The sequence below is a fragment of the Epargyreus clarus genome, unplaced genomic scaffold, assembly GCF_041222505.1.
Source record: "Epargyreus clarus isolate Ecla_fem2 unplaced genomic scaffold, WU_Ecla_fem_2.2 ptg000025l, whole genome shotgun sequence".
Lineage (NCBI taxonomy): Eukaryota > Metazoa > Arthropoda > Insecta > Lepidoptera > Hesperiidae > Epargyreus > Epargyreus clarus.
In genome coordinates this window covers 2849020-2862324 of record NW_027332232.1, presented here as the reverse complement: position 1 = coordinate 2862324, position 13305 = coordinate 2849020, and the positions used below count along the sequence as shown (strand labels likewise).

At 37.4% G+C, this 13305-nt stretch overlaps 1 long non-coding RNA gene across 1 annotated transcript; it reads right to left on the bottom strand.

Moving 5' to 3' along the window:
• Positions 1-987: 987 nt before the first annotated feature.
• On the bottom strand, positions 988-6924 carry LOC140752681 (uncharacterized). Its single transcript, XR_012103449.1, has 3 exons — positions 6860-6924; positions 2192-2865; positions 988-1672 (listed from the first exon to the last, which is right to left on the bottom strand). It is a non-coding gene; the product is annotated as an uncharacterized LOC140752681 (long non-coding RNA).
• Positions 6925-13305: the final 6381 nt, after the last annotated feature.

Genomic DNA, 13305 nt, shown 5'->3' with positions numbered 1-13305 from the left:
ATTGTCACTGTCAATAAGTTTGTATTTTCGTGTTTGAAGGATATTAAAAAAATGTAGTTTTTAGATAATTTACGAATGAAACGATATTTCTTCGCACTTTTTCTTCGATTTCGTGTCTTAACTGCGCATGTCGGCATTGTTCCGCGTACATTACACCATGACAGCCATTAAACGGCTGACAGAATTGTCAGATGTATAAGCCATTTAATGGCTTCCTTCAATTACAAGGCGGTGAGATATCTATACTTATTTATGGTTACATCATATAATAAAAATATTTTCAACATTTTTTTGATTTACCTATTGAACCGTAATAGATAGGCAGTTTAAACTTTCGAAATGTATCTACACTAATATTATAAAGAGGAAAACTTTGTTTGTTTGTTTGTTTGTTTGTAATGAACAGGATCAAAAACTACTGGACCGATTTTAAAAAATTCCTTCACCATTCTAAAGCTACATTATCCACGAGTAACATAGGCTATATTTTAGATGAAATATATTTGATAAATAGATTTTGAGGCGATACAAAGCTTGCTGTGTCAGCTAGTTAATAATAAAATGAAAAATGGGTGGTAAGGAACCTTCTGTGTGCCAATTTGACCCGCACTTGGCCAATTATTTTGTTTGGGTTAATAAAGAATACAATAAGTTATATTTAAGTAATGTTATTTAATAATTAAAACCTTAAAATACAGTATACAAAAATATTTCTTAAATAAATTGTACTTTATCTATCTATCATGGCTGTATTGTTAGAAGATTTGTGTACAAAAACTTATTAAATAAATAAAAAAACAATGTGAGCCGTCACGGGACGCCTGGCAGATGTGAAACATCGACATTATTTTGTAAAAGTAATATGCAGAAAAGAACATATTGTGATAGGAACTAAATATGTCATAATGATAAAATAAAATATTACGATTTTTGCGCATGGCGCAACTGGCCGACCGATTTCTGGCCACGCCAGAAATCGGTTTTACGTGCGGCTATAGATGTTTCACATCAAAAATAGTAATAAGTTCACATTTTAACAAAATTTACATTTCATAAGTCAACATTTCACAACAAGTTATGATTTTTTGCCAGCGGTACGCACAGTGACGTGGCGTTTGACATTTGTCTAGTGAGCTTGGTCGAGTAGTAGTTTCTCTTTATATTAGGTTATCGCATAAATCTGCGGTTTCGTATGTTATGAAAAAGCCGGGGCGGAGACAGGAAAAACGTTTATGTTTTCATTTTTATTTTAAGAGCTGTGCCAAAATCAAATGGATAAATGTGATACTATAAATAAATAATACAGATCCTGACGTAGACGTTTCCGTAGACGTATTCTAGACACATTTTTATTTTAAGAGCTGTATCAAAATTGAGTGGATAAATGTGACACTATTAATAAATAATACAGATCCTGACGTAGACGTTTCCGTAGACGAATTCTACACACATTTTTATTTTAAGAGCTGGACCAAAATCGAATGGATAAATATGCAACTATAAATAAATAATACAGATCTTGACGTAGTCGCATTCGAAGTATATCCTGACGTTTCCGACGGCAATGGAGTTACAGGTGTGGACGTAACCACGTCAATACCGGGTACCGTATTTGACGTTTTATTTCTTTTATCTTCTGTATTCGGTATGACATCAGATGGGTTGGTTTCGACTGCATAGAAAAAAAGATATTTAATTAATAATCAATAGTTACAATTGTTTAAAATTGGTAAAAAAAATATTAAAAATGTACATTGATTTTCATAGTAAATTATCGTTTTTATTATAATAATGAATTCTACCACCTACCGAATATTCTACCACCTGGTAGAACCCTTTATGGTTCGACTCCGGCGGCACCACCGCCACACCTATTTCTACCTAATAACAGCAGTGTTAGGCGCTGCTGTGTTCCGTTTTGAAGGGTGTGGTAAGGGAGACATACTTTTCCGAGGTGTATCAGCTTGGTCCTCAGGGGTAGCGTCGCATCTGTGCCCGACCTCAATTAAGAATTTCTAATCCTATCTGGGGTGGATTACAGATGTCCATGGGCGGCAGTAGCTACTTACCATCAGGTGGACTGCATGCTCGTCTGCTACTCCTATATTATAAAAGAAAAAACTTTTTTAATGTAATTTATATAAGTGTATACTACGTTGGTGAACTTTTAGAAAATATATCGATTACTTACGTTTGGGTACTGGAACAGGGTCCTTAGTAACAGTTTTGTTGATAGGTGAGCTCAAGTCATTAGTCACATTTAAGACCTTATTCCCTGTTGAGTTTGTCAAATTAGTCTCGTTTAAGACTTCATTGCCCGTTGTGTTTGTCAAATTAGTCACGTTTAAGGGATCATTCGCTGGCTTTGAGGTATCTGTAACACTTTGGTCGTTTTTGTTGGTCGGATTTGACAAATTAGTCACGTTTAAGGGTTCACTCGCTGGCTTTGAGGGATCTGCAACTCCTTGGGCGTTGTTGTTGGTCGGATTTGACAAATTAGTTACGTTTAAGACTTCATTGCCTGTTGAGTTTGACAAATTAGTCACGTTTAAGGGTTCACTCGCTGGCTTTGAGGGATCAGTAACACTTTGGTCGTTGTTGTTGGTCGGATTTGACAAATTAGTCACGTTTAAGGGCTCACTCGCTGGCTTTGAGGGATCTGTCAAAGTTTGGCCGTTGCTTTTGATCGGTTTTAACAAATCAGTCAAGCTTAAGAGCGGGCCCGCTGGCTTTGAGGAATCTGTCACATTTTGGTCGTTGCTCTTATCCGCGTTTGACAAATTAGTCACGTTTAAATCTGGACTTGAGGAATTTGTAGCAATTTCCTGACCATTGCACAGTAGAAACGGTAGAAGTAACAGTATTCTGGAAGTAAAAATAAAATAAATTAGCAGATGTAATTACGTTATCTACATAACACTTAATACATAGTAACAATGTTTTTCTTTTGAAGGTGGTTAGACTCCGGTGGCACCAACGTCACACCTACTTGTACCCAATGACGCTCGTTTGCTGCTTCTATATTATAAAAGAACATTCAAATCAGAAAACAGCAGCGCTTAACACTGCTGTTATGAGTCAGAAATAGGTGTGGCGGTGATGCAGCCGTAGTGGAACCACAAAGGGTTCTACCACCTTCGAAATTCCTCATACAGAGCCCATCTAAGATACGCTACTGAACTTTTTATCCCGAGAACAAGTACTTTTCCCGAGGGATAGATAACTCTGATTAGGAGCGAAACTGCTTGGGAAAAGTTAGTATAATCATCATCATCATCATCATCATCATCAACCCATTACAGCCCCACTGGGCACGGGTCTCCTCTCAGAATGAGAAGGATTAGGCCATAGTCTACCGTGCTGGCCAAATGCGTATTGGTAGACTTCATATACCTTTGAGATTTTATCTCTCAGGTATGCAGGTTTCCTCACGATGTTTTCCTTCACCGTTTTAGCAAGTGATAATTAATTTCTTATACGCACATAATTTCGAAAAATAAGAGGTGCGTGCCTGGGATTTGAACCTCGGACCCATCGATCCAGAGGCCGAGTTTCTTAACCACTAGGCTATCACTGCCTTTTAGTTAGTTTTAGTTATAGACGTAAATCCCTAAGACTAATTACGAATCATATTAATAATTTTATCGCTTGTGGTTGCAATTGACGAATTGTTTGTGACAGTAATGTAGGTATTTCTTAGTAATCAATCGAAATTTACAGGAAAATGTCGACAGGAAATGTCGAAACAGGGAAACACAACTAAAACATTATTATTCCTGTCACTTTACCTAAAAGTAACTATAAATAATAATTATCATCAACCCATTATTGTCCCACTGGGCACGGGTTTTGACTCAGAATGAGAAGGATTAGGTTAGGTTAGGTTAGGTTAGCTGGACAAGTGCGAAGGTTCTACCCAGTGGCGGACTAAAGTGGAGGCCCGGGGCAGAAAGTTGAATGGAGGCCTCCCAGTATGCGAAAAATTTAGGGCACCGAATCACAGGCGATCTTTTAGCCTGCCAGTAGTTTTTTTATAATATTAAAGTAGCAGACGAGAACGCAGACTGCATTCTGATGGTAAATTACTACTGTCGCTATATATTCCTGTTCCTATCTGTGATTATATTCCAATCTGAGGTTGGCTACAGATGCTTTGCTACCCCTGAGGACTAAGTAGGAACAACTAGGATAAATAAGTAGCCCTTACTACCAGTGGCGGACTAAGGTGGTCGGAGGCCCGGGGCGGAATGGAGGCCCCAGTGTAATAAGTTCACCTGTGATTCGGTCACCTTTTTTATGGCTGACACATATTATTATGATACACATTTCCTGTTTCCTGGTTCTGACGAGCTTTTTTTAGCAACTGTGTTTGGAGGCCCCCCAGGAACGGAGGCCCGGGGCGGACCGCCCCTTCCACCCCTTAAGCCGCTAGAGGTTCTACCACCTTCAAACTGGGATTTAGGTTTACACCAATCCCCCCTTGGCATCCAAAAAATAAAATGGCGTCCTCTGACTTTTGCACCCTCAGAAACAAAACTTGTATTTTTTTATGAACTATTATTTAAAGTAGTCATAGCCTCGTCGTTAAGGTACTCGGCCTCATGATTGAGGGGTCCGAGCTTCAAATCCCAAATACATACATCTGATTTTTCAGTTACGTGCGTATTACAAATTAATTATCACTTGCAGGAAATTTGAGAAATCTTAAAAAAAAGGATTTTAATGGCATGGTGAAGTCTACCAATATACACTTGGTCAGCGCGGCGGACTATGGCCTAATCCTTCTCATTCTGTGAGGAGACCGTACAGCAGTAGAATAGTAATGGGTTGAAGACGACCACAATTATGTACCTCCAAAAGTAATTCAAATCAAATGTGTTATTTTTATAATATAAAGGCAGCAAACAAGCATACAGTCCAGTTATTTTTTTTTATAATATAGGAGTAGCAGACCAGCATGCGGTCCACCTGATGGTAAGTGGCTACTGCCACCAATGGACATCTGTAATGAACCCCAGATAGGATTAGATATTCCTACCTGAGGTCGGCCACAGATGCGCCTCTACCCCTGAGGACTAAGGTGGAACGCCTCGGAAAAGTATATCTCCCTTACCACACCCTTCAAACTGGAACACAGCAGCGCTCAACACTGCTGTTATTAGGTAGAAATAGGTGTGGCGGTGGTGCCGCCGGAGTCGAACCATAAAGGGTTCTACCACCTTCAAAGTTAAGTGGCTGCCGCCGATGGATATCTGTAATCAACCCCAGATAAGATTAGAGTTCTAACTAACGTCGACCACAGATGTGTTTCTACTTCGAGAAATAAGTTAGTGTCTCCCTTACTACACCTTTAAACCAGAATACATCAACGCTTAACACTGTTATAACAGAAATAGGTGTGACGGTGGTGCCGGAGTCAAAATGTTCTTTCCTTCAAAACAACAATGATCAAATACTAATGACATAAGCTAAGCGATGACAAAGGGAACATAAAAGTGTACAAAGGTAACTGACTGACATAGTGATCTATCACCGCACATCCCAAACCACTGGACGGATCGGGCTGAAATTTGGCATGCAGGTAGATGTTATGACGTAGGCATCCACTAAGAAAGGATTTTAATCACTTCTACTCCCAAGGAGATAAAATACGGGATGAAAATATTACTTCGTAAAGCGAGCGAAGCCGCGGGCAAAAGCTCGTTTATAATAATATATGAGAAAATAAATTGCATCTTTACGCAAATTTGTACTCAAAAGGTATAAACGGAACCCTATTACTAAGACTCCGCTGTCTGTCCATCTGTCACAGAGCTCTAACTCAACCGTAATAGATACTAAATATGTTAGATAATAAATACATATATATAATATATACGTATTTCCCATACATTTCCAATCAGTTCTGATACAGTCCGCCAGGGGCGCTGATTGGAAATATACGGCCAAATACTTAAACAAATACAAAAACAGTCATTTTTGTAAAAACGTAAAAACTCATACTAAGGGTACAGATATTTAAATTCATTAGTCAGATATAGGTTGTATATTCCCTATTCTCTCCCCAGTCGGGTAATAAAAATATTAATAATTTTCTTTTGGTTTTTTACCTCGGCCAACAAATTAGTTTGTCAATTTAGCGAGGTAATGCTGATGGTATCTTGGGTACACTTCCTCTGTCCCTGTAGTTTCAGGATCAGAATAAGGCTACGGTATCCTTTGCCTGTCGTAAGATATATTTTTTTGCCCGAATGCGTTTCTGTATCTGAATTTTTGTTTGCGTCATAAAATACATCCAAACACAAAAAAATTGCTTTCTCAAAATTTTCCTTTGGAGTTCGTATTTTTTCACCCCAATTTTATGGTCACAATGATGTTATAAGTAGTAAAAATAATAAGAGAAAAAATATGATAAGAAAAGAAGATTTAGATATAGATTTTCGTTACCGTAAAAAAAAAGTTAATATTATATTAAATACTAGCTGACCCAGCAAACGTTGTTTTGCCATATAAATAAAAATGTTAAAGGTGATCAACCCTTATCACTTAGGGGTATGAAAAATAGATAGTAGCCGCTTCTCAGACCTACTGAATATGCATATAAAATTTGGTGAAAATCGGTAAAACCGTTTCGTAGGAGTGCGGTAACTAACATTGTGACACGAGAATTTTATATATAAGATTTTTCTTAGTATGAATTATTGTGAAAAAATCATTTTGCTTCATAAAAAATATTCTATGTTAACTATATAATAAATGTTGCTGAAATATATTTTTTTTAGAGTATTTAAACACTTTATTATATATTTGAAATTTCTTAGTATTACTTTTTCCGGTAAAAAAATTAAATGCATCTTACCTCATTTTCACAGGTTTCAATTATTAAAGATATTAAAGTTATTATTAAAGATATATTTAAGTATAACAATATTTTGTACGACCACTCACTGTGAATGCAGTTTATCAAATGTTCTAATATTCTCCGAGGTTATACAGGAAAAGTACCATTTATACAGGGCTGGTAAAAGGGAAAAAACAGTTACTAATGTATGTAGGGTTTTACAAAATCCCTTTTACAGTTTACGGGTACGGGTTACGTGTAATCCATTGATAGTGATAGCCTAGTGGTCAAGCAACTCGGCCTCTCGTTCGAGAGGTCCGAGGTTCAAATCCCATACCTATGAAACCTGAATACCTGAAAGATTTTTAAAAATAAAAATTTAAAAAAATCTCAAAGGTATGTGAAGTCTACCAATACGCACTTGGCCAGCGCGGTGGACTACGGCCTAATCCTTCTCATTATGAGAGGAGACCTGTGCCCAGTAGGACAGTAATGGGTTGATGATGATTCTATCAAATTAACTATTCAAGATCGTTTGATAATGTCTAATATGGTAAAATTCGATTTCTACACTCACAACCCCACACTAGGATTCCCTGTAACGTTGGTGCTATGGACACACACAGAGACAAATACACAAACACCCAGACCCAGAACAGAAATCTAAATTCATCATTTAGATGTCTGACCGAGGATCGATCCCGGAACCCTTTGCGCAACAGCGCGGTATAGTGACCACTTCGCCACGCATACCGCGTGACTGTATTAGCTGAACCGGCAAACATTGTGTCTGCCGGGTCAGCTAAAATGCCATATAAATAAAAAATGTTAAGGGTGAACAACCCTTATCACTTAGGGGTATGAAAAATGGATAGTAGCCGAACCTGAGACCTACTGAATATGCATATAAAATTTGGTGAAAATCGGTAAAGCCGTTTCGGAGGAGTGCGGTAACTAACATTGTGACACGAGAATTTTATATATAAAGATAATCGGTATTTTTAACACGCTTTTATTTGCTTGGGTTGTATGTATGTAACAGAATCTTTGAACCCGATTTCGATCCACTTTGAACGTTCAGTTTAATTCAAAATTTTGAAGAAATACTCGGCATCATCAACTCAGAATGAAAAGGAACACGTTCCTCATTGTTCTATTCTTCTCATTCATTCTCGTCCCACTTACAACACTGTTCTTTCTCTCCTCTTGTAAAAAAATCAATGGTTTTCCACGTAAGTATACGACACGTGCTGCAGAGAGGTTGAGTTGAACTAATTTACATGTTCTACAGTTAATTAGGTATTTCACAACCATAAATGTAATATGATAATTTAAGAAACAATTTATCGAAGAAATGGAATTTAAATAGGATCGGTTTGTTTACATTGTTATCCCAACTTAAACAAAAAATCAATCAGACAAACAAACAATTCGCGTAACAACTCAGGTGTTATATATTGGCCTTAATCACCATAGTTAGGCATTCGCCTTATACAAAATTATAAAGAAGACATCCGATCCTGCACCGCCGCCGTGCCGTGGGAACGCTGACGCCGCACCACCGCTCCGTTTCCATCGTACAGTCCCGAACGTGGGAATTCACTCTGGCCGCTAACATTGCCCCAGCAAGTCACTTAGGATAGTTAGTTGTAATTTAGGTTAGATTTAATCCAAAACATGTAACATTCTGTTTTGATTATATACATATATATATATATATATAAGTAATTCGGTCTTTCTGTATCCTGGCTGCTGCATCCCGACGCAATATATATAACTCAGGAGGTTACACGTCTTTGATTGGCTTCAGGTAAAACCCCTTATCTATGTGGAGTGGGTTACTAATCCTTATGGGCGGCAGTGACCACTTTCCAGGTATACTGCATCCTCCTGTTCTACTTTTATAATTAAGGAAAACTATATACTATGTTATGTTTGACGACCCGCACGGCGGAGCGGTCACCATACCGGTCTGACGCGATGAGGGTCCCGGGTTCGATCCCCGGTCAGACAGATATCTAAATGGCGAATTTAGATTTCTGTTTCTGGGTCTGGGTGTTTATGTATTTGTCCCTGTAGTTCCGGGACTAGAATAGGGCTACGGTATCCCCTGCCTGTCGTAGGAGGCGACTAAAAGGGGGCTTCCGGGGTTGCGGACGGCAAGAGTGGGAGCTCGAACCGTCCAGCAAGTGACCCCGGGAAGGACGGCGGTATGTGTGGTCGCATACCGTCGTAAACAAACATACATGGTGTGGGAGGAGCGAAAACTGCTCCCCCAGGGTAGAGCCCGTTGGGCATCGCGCTTGGAGGGCTCCGGTTGTGTTCCGTTGGAGATCCCGGAGTTCTCCAACAAGCGTTGAGGACGGCCACCGGGGGGGTTTTAGTGCGGTAAAAATCCCACATAACCCGGCGTCACTCCCACGTCGTCGGGTACCTTTTGAAGGTTTCCCCCTCGAGAAAAAAAAAAAAAAAAAAAAAAAAAAAAAAAGGGTGTTTATGTATTTGTCTATGTGTGTGTCCATGGCACCCACGACACAGGGAATTCTAGTGTGGGGCTGTGTGTGTAGAAAGCATTTTAATTATTTATGTTATGGTTACTTTTTTTTATAATATAAGAGTAGCAGACGAGCATGCAGTCCACCTGATGGTAAGTGGCTACTGCCGCCCATGGACATCTGTAATCAACCCCGGGTAGGATTATATATTCGTACCGCAGGTCGGCCACAGATGCGTCGCTACCCCTGAGGACTAAGCTGGAACGCCTCGGAAAAGTATGTCTTCCTTACCACACCCTTCAAACCAGAACACAGCAGCACTTAACAATGCTGATGTAATACAAATTTCAAGTGTCTATCTATTACGGTTGAAGAGATAGAGCTCTGTGACAGACGGACAGACAGCGGAAGCTTAGTAATAGAGTTCCGTTTTTACCCTTTGAGTACGGGACCCTAAAAATGACTTTTTATTCGGAATCAGACCGAACTTGCAGGCACTAGTTATTTATAATAATAATGTATACGATATTTAACAATAAATATTCCATATTTTTAATCATTTATAACAGGAAATATTAATTAGATACGTACTCGTATATAATGATTGTATAAAAGGAAATATATAATAAGTATTCAGAAGGAAAACTTCGGTTAAAAATAACATATCATATTTTTATCGTAATTTTTATAATTCTAATATGAACTTCCGGATACTAATTAAATTGTTAAATGAACAGTAAATTAGTAACAAAGTGTAGTTATAGTAATAGTATACCTACCAGTTATAGTAGAAATATGTAGTAGGTTTAAAAAAAATGTTTTTAACCGACTTCAAATAAGGAGGAGGTTTCTCAATTCGACCGTATATTACTTTGACCAAAAAGTTCCCGGAATGATCGCTGTGTGGCGCTCATAGCACTCGGTGGTCAATTTTATTTTGGTATTTGTTGCTCAACTATTACTGAATATCCCACAAAAGTTTGTCGTCATTAATTGTGAAAGTTACGTCAAGTAGAGTACACGTGAATCTGAGCATGTTTACGATTTTTGAGAATTTTTATAATGTACTCGAATGAGCGACAACCAGTTTTCATTAAATTTTGTGTTAACAATTTCAACGGTACGCAGATCTTTAAGATGTTGGGAAAATGTTCGGCAACGAAGCTTTAAAGAAAACGGCCGTTTTCGAGTGGTATAATGGTTCAGAAAAGGAGTCCGTTGCCGATGATGAGCGCAACGGCAGGACATCGACATCGAAAACCGAAAAAAACATTGACAAAGTGAAGGAAATGTTAGCCAACTACCGCAAATTAACCATCAGAGTGATAGCAGAGAGCTTGAGCATTGCTTTCGGATCCGTTAAAAGCATGTTAGTGAACGATTTGGGTTTCCGTCGTGTAAAGCCAAGGCGAAACACTTGAATTTTACAATGCCATCATTATCCGAGAGTTTTCGGCCAAAAACAACAAGAGTACTATCCAACGACCACCGAATTCACCTGATTTCGCTCCCTGTGACTTCTTTCTGAAGTGCATATTTGCATTTTTCAAAAAACCACTGAGAGGAACGCGTTTCAGCAGCCGAGACGAGATAATGGAAAAATCAAAGATGGTCCTAATGGTGATACCTAAAATCGAGTTTAAAAATGTTTGGAGGACTGGGTTAAGCATTAGCATAAGTGCGTTATATTTTGGGGACTACTTTGAAGGGGACAATATCGATTTTCAAAAATAAACTGGTATTGAGTACTGGTATTGAACTTTTTGATCAAGGTGGTATATACTTTTTTATGGCGACTAAGTAGTGCGTTTTTTAAGTTTTTTTCATGAAGTATTTTATGTATGTCATTACTAAAAAGGGTGTAAAAAAAATAACAACAAATTAATAAAAAAAATAACAATAAATATAAAAACAAATACAACCGACTTCTATGTCATTACAAAGTAAAAAATAATTGAAATAAATGTTGATTTAGTACATATTTCTGAAGTTGCTGTTTACAACGTTTTCCAACGAAATATATTGTTACAAACAAAATATATTAGCAGCAAATACTTAAAATAAAAATTCTTTGTCACCTCATTGTCATTTCTTTAAATAAAAATATTTTAATAAATACATATTCAAAATCTTTATTTTTTTGTAAAAATGAAAATTGTCTTACCTCATTTTCATTTCAAAATTATTAATTGAAAATTCCATTGCAATTAGTAGCTGACTTTACCCTTCAACTGTGAATTGTAGAATAGATAAATGTTATGTAATTCTAATAAGGAAAAATAGGCTAAAGTATATTTATGTAACATTGCTAAAAAGATAAGTCAGATATAAGGCATTTCGCATGCTTGGAGTTTGCAAAAACTTTAAAAGTAAGTCAGTGCGCACTAGCCCTAAGTCGATGTGTGTGAGAATATTATGTAATTAGCAACCAGCGATAAACACAAGGTAGTAGAACCCTTTGTGGTTCGACTCCGGCGGCTCCACCGCCACACCTATTTCTGCCTTATAACAGCAGTGTTAGGTGCTGCTGTGGTCCGGTTTGAAGGGTGTGATACTTTTCCGAGGCGTTCCAGCTTAGTCCTCAGGGGTAGCGGTGCATCTTTGGCCGATCTCAGGTAGGAATATCTAACCCTACCTGGGGTTGTTATACATGTCCATACCGAAGTAGCCACTTACCATCAAGTGGATTGCATGCTTGTCTGCTACTCCTATTTTATAAAAAAAGAGTTATCATCAACCTTTGACCGCGAGCGAAGTCACAGATAAAAGGTAGTTAAAGTTATTAATAAAACGATAATGCGCATAAAATTCTCTAAAGTTATTGTACCTTGATATCAAAGACACACATTATGATCGCCGTATGAATAAAACTACACTTATTATTTCTTTATTTTTAGGGTTCCGTATACAAAGGATAAAAACCGAACCCTATTGCTAAGACTTCAGTGTCTGTTCGTCTGTCCGACTGTCAATATGTCCGTCTGTCCGTCTGTCCGTCTGTCCGACTGTCCCACTGTCCGACTGTCCGTCTGTCCGTCTATCACAGGGCTCTATCTCTAAAACCGTAATAGATAGACACTTGAATATTTTTACAGAAGATGTATGCCGATGGCCGATAGCCTCAAGAGCATTTTCAATAAATGAAACTAAAAAAATATAGGGAAAATTTTTCACTGTTTTGCTTATAACTTCTTTAATTTTTAATGTAGGGGGAAAAGTTATATAAACATATTTGTAGGCAAAACAAATTGCTACAAATTATGACTTAACAAATTTTTTGTAAGACGCATAGTTTCCGAGATATCGCGAAAATTGTTTTTCAAGATGGCGACCGTGTTACAAGGGTGGCGACCCCACAAACTTGAGGTTGTAATAAATATAGTTCAAAAAACTAAAAAACACGATTTTATGATAAAATCAACTAAAACGTAGAAAACTATTCTATTTCATTCTTTCATACATGCAGGGTAAGATAAGGATGTATGTTGATCTCTTTCTACTAAAAAACGGAGTTACTCACTGACAAACATACAAGTGAAGCTAATATAAAGCGTGTAAAAAGGACACATGTCCCAAAAATAAAATTGCGTCCTCTAAAAACTGCAAAACTCATGTAGCATTTCAATGGACTATAGGCGTTGTTTCATAATAAATGTTGAAAATAATAATAATAATATTTTATTATTATTTTTTAGATATATGTGTGTATGTATATATTTGGATATGTATTTATATATGTAGTAAGTATTACAATATTTATGTATTTTGACACCTGCCGCAAATTCTCTCCACTCACCAAGGGTTGACTGGTAGAGAATGCCATCAGGCATTAAGTTTGCCCTGTTGTACCTTAACCGTGTGTTTGTGTTACAATAAATATATAAATAAATAAATAAATAAATAAATAAATAATAATGAATAAAAATAAGTGAAAAATAATGATTTGGTAGTACGGAAGCCTCCGTTCGA